We start from the raw sequence: 7,946 nt of genomic DNA on the forward strand, positions 1-7,946 counted from the left end.
CAGAAGAAAAGGAGGGAAGTGCAGTTAAAAGGATCCAGGAAGAATAGCTCTCAGTTAATAAGCATTTGAAATATTTCTAGACAGAAAAAAATGTTTAGGCAAATATGAGGATTTATTGTTTCCATTAATTCTTTGGGCTTTTTCAATTTGCTGGTTGAATTGGGCATAATTTGTATTAATATATGAATTATTATGCTTATAAGAGAGATGCTGGTTGGTTAGAGAGCAGTCCAAACTACACTCTCAGCCACTGCATATTCTTATTTAATATAATTGCTGTTTAATTTGTTTCATGACAGAGAAAAAATGAATAGTGAAAGTCAGCTTTCATGGAATTAAGTAATTAGTTGCAAAATATCAGAAAATTTTTAACAGGAAAATTTATAACAGTATTGTAGCTTCTTTTTATTTTAATTTTCAGATCATAAAGACTTATGAAATCTTGTTCTTTGTACCTTTGTTCTTTGTACCTGCCTGCTTGTCCCTGCCTTTTAATAACTTCTACACCTAACAGCCAGGTTAGACTAACTTGAGATAGTGAGAGAGCTCTTAGAAAACATTACCTTTATTTAAAGGTTTCATGACACTAGGTAGAGACAGGCTGTGTAAGTGCCTCCAGAGGGGAGAAAAAGTCTGGAAAAGGAACTCCACTTTCATCAGAAATCAGAAAAGCAGCATTGCAGGCAGGTAAACATCTTAGATAGCAAAAACAGTTGATCAACAAGATCCCAGCAAAGCTTTGTTACAGTGCTTGAACTATTACTGGATATGTGAATCAGTGGGGGGGAACCCCTCTGTTAAGTAAATAAAATATGAGAAAATGGTAAGAACTTAAATATGACCGATTTTCTTGTGCTTTTGGAAACCTAGCTGTTTTCCAGATTCACAGTGGGGTTTACAGATAACCCTGCAAGTGCTGTAAACCTCCTTCTCACTGTCCTCACTGCACAGATGGGTGAATTAATCTGAGCGTCTCTGAAGGGATGCCAGTATTTCCTGGACTATCACAGTCATTTGAGCAGAGATTCTCACTCAGAACACTCAATATTTCTGTGAAAAATTACTGATTACCAGCCAGCACAGCCATCTGATTAATTCAATCCAATATCAGAGATGGAGTGTCACATATATACTAATGCCTTTCTGCTCCGTCACACTGTGCTGGCTCTGAGGGTCACTGGGCCTTTTTTGAACTTGTATTTATGAGAGCAGAAACCGAGAAAAGCTTTCTGAAGTCAATTAGTCAAACGAAATTAATTTTAGGGCATGCACAATTTTGTTGCACAGGAACCTGCAGCGAGACAGGCTTGATTCCTTGCTCCAAAGGCTCTCCTGGGGATGCTGTAGTGTCTCAGCGGGGAAGCATTCACAAAATGTATTTCAGAGATGTAACAGGCAAAGGTGCCTTTGTTCAAGCTGTTGTAAAACACTACCCGTTTTTGTTGCACACAAAGAGACTCCCCACTAGATGGCCCTGCACATCCAGCGTTGGATGTGTGTCCACGTAAACACGGAAACAATTTCTTGGCTTTGAATTTATTTCACTGTTTGTCAACAAACCCTCTTTTCCATGATTTGCATAGGCCGAGCTCTAGGCTTCTCCACTCCAGAAACTGAGCAGCCCAATATCTTGCTACATTAAAATACCTTGTCTTTTTTTACTGTCAACCTGTACCCATAACACATATGCTTAAAATTCTACCTTCTCGTCTATGGGAACTATACAAGTCGCTGTTAAATGTGCTTTTTATCCACACATAACAGATTGAAACCTGGGACTTAAGGCTGAGGTTGTCATGCATGTCCATGAACGGGGGAGAAAGCAGTGATATTATAGCCTGGTCAGTTAGTTTGTTGCACCTGTTCTTCTTAAAATATTTGCATCTGGCAGGGCTTCCTAAGGGGAGAAAAACACAGAACTAAACTTTTGGAGGATGTAAACTGTCATTATTAACATTTAAAGAATTGCATTAATCAACCTCAGCTTTGATCTTGGTCAAGGAATTTTGTGAGAGATCCCCTCTGATTATTCTGCCTATCACGAGCCAACAGGAGGCCCTTTTTGGAGGTGTCTTCCTTGGAGTATGGCACAGAATACTTCCTTGCATTTGTTCCCCCAAGCCACTGCTTGTTTGTCCAAATTACACCTTCCTGTACTCCTTCCCTTTTGCTGATGCTGCCTGGCATTAAATTGCCGGATGCTTGACACAAGTCTCATCTTCCTGCCACGAGCTGCATGGAGGTGAACTCCTCTCACACACCACTTTTTCGGTGCTGCTTATTCCCAGAGGACGACTCACACCCCAGGAGGGGCACACGGCCCCGCAGAGCTGGTGAGTGAGCCTGGAGGGGATGTGTAGCATGGACTGGGTGTAATTCTGCTGCTGTGCAGGTGCTCCCAAAGGGAGTTTCACCAAAGAGTGACCAGGAGTTAATGCTAAACAGGTCCCTGATGCTGACTTGGTGCTTTGTGCACAAATGGCAACTCACAGCACCTGCAGGACCAAGAGAACAATTTAAGAGATGAAAACAGGCCTGAGGAGGAGACCAAGGTGTTGCAGGTTTGGGAAGACATGAAAGCGAAAGTCTTCCTTCTCATTTTGTGAAGTGACCCATGGACTTTGGGTCTTAAGCAGCTGTAAAATATTAAATAGGTTTGGGGCAATTTGAATTAATAAGTTGCTTGGCAGGAAAATGGCAAACAGTGGTGTAGGGTACTAACAGTTGAGGCTGGTAATAAGTGAATTAAAATGGTCACTAATAAGATACATGTAGCTGCCATTCATCAGGCACTGCCCAGAGGGGTTAAAAGTTCAAATTAAGTGATCGTGACTTCAAAAAACAAAATAAGAAAACATATCTTAAAGTGTGCTTTTGTGAGTAGGCAGAACTGCTGGGTTCACTGGGAAGGAAACACAGCAGGTTAACAAGAATGACTGAATATTGCTGTGGGACCCAGTGAGTGCTCTTTGTTTCACTGAGCTGCTTCAAGGTGCTGGAATCAGTTTTTCTTGCTGAAAAGGGTGGTGTTGCTAAATGGTATTATGATAACATAATGAGAAATCAGAGCAACTAAGTCTTGACAAGGCATCCGGCTCAAGTTAATTAAAATAGAGAAGTCATACCATGGTGCCAAGGGAAATAGTAAAAGCACAGATGGGGAGATTTGATTGCTTACTGAGGATTAGTTTGGTTAGTGCAGGGTCTTAAAAGGACAAAGGGACAATCTGGACAATCTCAAGGCTGGAAGCTTAGAAGAGACGTGGGCATGTGAATTGCAGAGAAAATAATTTTAAGCACCACTACTGGTGTGAAACTGTGAAGGAAAAGGCAAGCTTTTGGGTTAACCCAACATTTCTGTAATTATGGGAGTTGATTCTGTGAAAAAGGGTGCCTGTACACAGTCTTGGCTGATCATAATAAATGTAATCCTGCTCATACTATAGCAGTGCCAAGCCCAGGTCAGATCTGATTGACAAAAAGTTATCCTGAGACAAACTGTTCCCAGTCCAAGCCAGTCTGGCCCATCCTTTTCAGAGTTTCAAGGTAGATGTGGTTCCAAGTGCACCTCAGCACATCAAGGGAGCTGAACCTTGGAGGTGCCAGTCACAGCTCTGCTGGGGTCCAGCAGCAAGAACCCGTGTGCTCTGGCCTGGGAGGGGGAAAATGCACATGGTAAGCAGTGAGGTGACAGTGGCTTTTCTGTGCTGCTCACAGCAGCCATAATCCCCTCCTGTGCAGTCCCCATGAGAGATCATAGTGCAGAAATGTAAGTAGATCAGATGCAGGTGTTTTGCATGCTCTGCCTGGCCTGAGAGCCCAGAGCACACTGAATTAGATGGCCATAATCTCTCCTTCTCTGCACATCCTCTCGTGTTTGTCTTAATTCCTGCATAAATTCCAAGGCATGGTACACAGCTGTCTTGCATTTGTTGCTGTTTTCATTGGGACTACATGGAGATGCAGGAGGCCTGGGCCGGTCAGCTCCTGGGGCAGGATTGTACAGAAAACCATTCCCTCCACCATCCCCTCCACCCAAAAAATACCTAGCACCCAACCAAGTAAAAGATCAGAGCAGGTATGGTATTTCCCTGAGAAGAGGAAAGGGATTGTCTGGAGGCAAAAAAAGGAAATTCCAGAGGAGATTAAAATGGAGGAAAATTTCTAGACTAGGAGAGGTTCTCTGAAAAATAAATAAGGTGCATGAGTGTAGGAACATGTTTCTTCTCACTGTTCAGCTGACCAGATGCTGCCTAACCTCTGGATGGATCTATCAGGTTAGAGATCTTTTGGTGCCTAGACAAGAAGCACAGGCTGCTTGTTCCTGAGGCTACTGTACTAATTGAAAACAAAACCAGTAAATTACTTAGTATTTCAAAGCAGCTTTTGTCAGGCCACTTGCTGAAATCAGTGCAGATCCAATTATGCATAAATTATCAGAGAAGCTGGTGATTTATAGCATGCTAAAACCAGAAAGGACAGCACAAAGGGTGAGTAGGAGGAGCTGACCCTCTTCCAGTTCATTTACAAAAACAAATACCTTTTTATAATTCTGTATCGCTGCAGACACCCTGTGAGGCTCCAAGGACCCCATTTTGAGTCTGACAAAGGGAGTTAACCTGCTGCAAGCTGTTCCCCAGCAGGCTGAAAGGCTTTGCTTGGTGGAGGGAAAAGTCCCCAAGCTGGTGTTTATTGATGGCTAATCTTGAGACAGACTTCTCTCTATTTTGGGAACAGGAAGAGTGTGCCTGGAATCTTGCCAGTGAACAGCTTGGGGTGTAGCCTCAAGGATCCTTACCTTCCTCTGCTCTGTCCTTACGTGCCGCTTCTCACCCCTCAGGGCTGAGGTCACTGCTTCTGTAATGTTTTTAGCAGAGTGTCAAGGTGAGACGCTGACTGTGAAACCAAATGTAGACCACGTGGCAGGCAGCTCCTGTGTCAGGCCAGGCAGACAGCAGGGGTTCAAGAACGTTTGGCTTATGTGACAAGCCTGTACTCCCTCCAGTGAACACAGGCTGAAAGAGTCGGCCTGGGGAAGAGGAGGCTCCAGAGAGACTCAGTGCCTAAAGGAGCTGCAAGAGAGATGGATTTTGGACAAGGGTATGCAGGACAGGGCCCTGGGCAATCTGGTCTAGTGGAAGGTGTTCCTGCCCACGGCAGGGGGGTTGGAACGAGATGGTCTTTAAGATCCCTTAAACCCAAACCATTCTTCGATTCTGTGATACTGGTGGTACACATTTGAGGCTGTGGGAGCAGGAGGGCTTCCCCTTACACTGACTCCTCGGCTTCTCAGGCTGCCAACAGCACAAACAGCCTTAGATGTGTGTTTGTTTCAACTAAAAGTGAGCATTAGTGGTGCATTTTAGAAACTGAGTCACAGGGGGTGTTGACAGCTACTGAAGAGGTTCACAAATAGTCTTGGAGACTTTTAGGACAGATAGCTGGGGATGAAAAGTGACACTGTGCGTCTCATTTTCACCGTCACTTCAAACCTCCAATAGCAGGCAGGAGAGAGAAATAAGAGAAATAAGCAGTCCTGGCTCAGAAATGGATGCAGGAGGAACTGGCAGCAAATGAAGAGACACAAGTGGCAGGGGTCGAGGTGGCGTCCTGGGGAATGGCACACGTAATTCCACAGCTGCTGTGATAGAGCTGGAGCTGGCACTGATGGAACAGCACTGGTTTGAATAGAGCTCAGGCAAGATCCAAAACGAACAGAATATTGAGGGCTTGCCAGGGAAACCAGGTGTTTGAAAGGGGAAGGGGTCATGGAGCAACTGGTATTGGGGTGAACACCAGAACATCCCCAGTGCTTCCAGGAATGGGAACTGCACAGGAGGGTTTGCCCTGAACTGCCCCAGAGCATCGCTGTGGGACTTCAGTGAGAGGACAGGGCAGTTCTGATCTCATTCATCTCACAGCTTGTTAAAATGGCTCATTTAAAGGGTCTGATAGTTCATTTAAGTTTTCTTCCTGTATATGTTGTCTTGAAGCTTTTGTGATCTATAGTAGTTTTGTGCATATTTATATTCCTCTTAGTTGCTATCCATTGTGCTGGGTGGGCACTGAAATGTTTTCTTTGGAGCAAGACACTGCTGCTTCATGGGAGGAAGAAGCAGCTCAATTAAAAGAACCTAGAAATTCCTGAGAAAATGCTGAGAATAGGCTAGAAGAATAGTTTTTTTTCTAGTCATCCTGATAGCTGTAACTATAATGAACTCCTACAGGACAGGCATTTGCCTGTGGATAGCTGAGCTATCTCTGAGCTACCCAGAGGTATTTTGGAGCTGTTGTTGGCTCTGGGTGCTGCTGAGGACAATAATAAAGGAAAGGAGAGGATGTATTTGCTCTGGTGCTTCTCATGCACATCCTTTAATGAGCTGGAATTTGGACTGGAGAAGAAAGAAACAAATAATTAAACTAGAAATAAAATTAACTTGGCAAATAAAATTAACTTAGCTTGCTGGCTGCCTTCAGCAATGTTCTCTCCATGCCTCGATCTCTTCCTGTTGTGAGCTGTAGCTCTGCCAGTCTGGTGAGAAGGTCTGGACATACCAGGGGGTGATGTGCCCTCTGCCTTGTGCCTGTGGAGGTCACTGGGAGAGTAAGACTGATGTGGGCTTACATAACCCAAACCGTGGTAATGTAACATCTTGTCCCCCCCAAAAAACCCTCTCTTTTCTTTACAAGTTCAGAGCATTTGTGTTCATATTCCTGCCCTAACGCTGTTTTTGTGCCATGAAGTCTGAATCTCCAGTGTGAAGGAACAGGGAATTGGTATGGAAATAAGTGGGAGCATACAAAGCTGCTGTTAGAAGGACGAGGCAGAGTGAGGCCTCCTGTGGAGAAAATCTAATTTTTAAACACCTGTGCTGAATAAGTAACAAAGGAGCTGGCAGGGAGGGACGAGAGCTGGTGAATGGCGCTGTATCAGAGGCCCACAGCATGTTCCTGCTTGGCTAATAGGAGATTGTGACTCTTATTCAGCACATGCTGGCAGTTAATCCCTGTGCCATATGGCAGCTCTGCCTGGCACCTGCTCCATCAGTGTGAGATAAGGTCAGTGTCTCCCTGTGGGCAGCGTCATTGCAGACAACCAATGTTTCTTCAGCGTCTTTGCCACCCAAGAACCACTGCCCACCCTAAGTACAGCACTGGGAACTGGGAAGGAGCATCTTAACTTTGGCAGTGAGGCTCCTTCCTCTCCAGGATGATGCTGTGCCTTGTGCTGTTCCGTGCCATGTACAGATTGTATGCATTCATTCACAGCCTGTCATCAAGAGGCATGAATAGGAAGAGATAATGTGTATTTTCTTTCACACTGTGTTTTTCTTCCCTTTTCTGTCTCGACTCCGCATCTAGAGTGTTTCCTTCCCTCTTGATTCCTCTATTATCTTTGTGCCCCAGGTTGTACAGGGCAGGCGATCCCTTCCCCGCTGTCAGGAAGGAACTGTGACAGTGCCCAGCTGTGACTGGGGTCCTCCTGTCTGCTGCATCACCATTAAAGCTGCTGTCTGTCTGCCTGTATATGCCAACCTGTCTCTTCTACTTTTTTTTTCTTCCATCTCTGTTTTGGTATTTCATTTTAACTTGCACTTTGCACTCTCCAGCCATCTGTCTGCCTTCTCATCAAATCATCCTTCAAGGAAGTATCATGCTAAACCTCCCCTGTACTGCCTGGCTTTTTACAGGAGACAAAACATGTTAAAACGGGCACATGGCCAGGTAGCTTCTGCTTTTGCCTGCCAGCAGCAGCCCTTCCTGGGTGATGCTGGAGATCACTGCAGGTGAGACAGAACAGAGACACAGAGCTTTTGGTGCCAGCAACCACCAGAAAGACAGAGAATCTGAGATGGAATGGTGTTCTAAGGGGTTGGGGGGGGTGTAGCTCCTCCATTTGAGAAGCTTTCTCTCATGAGAAGGAGCTTTCTCCCTATCTTAAAGGA

Source organism: Pseudopipra pipra, chromosome 10 (assembly GCF_036250125.1).
Source record: "Pseudopipra pipra isolate bDixPip1 chromosome 10, bDixPip1.hap1, whole genome shotgun sequence".
NCBI lineage: Eukaryota > Metazoa > Chordata > Aves > Passeriformes > Pipridae > Pseudopipra > Pseudopipra pipra.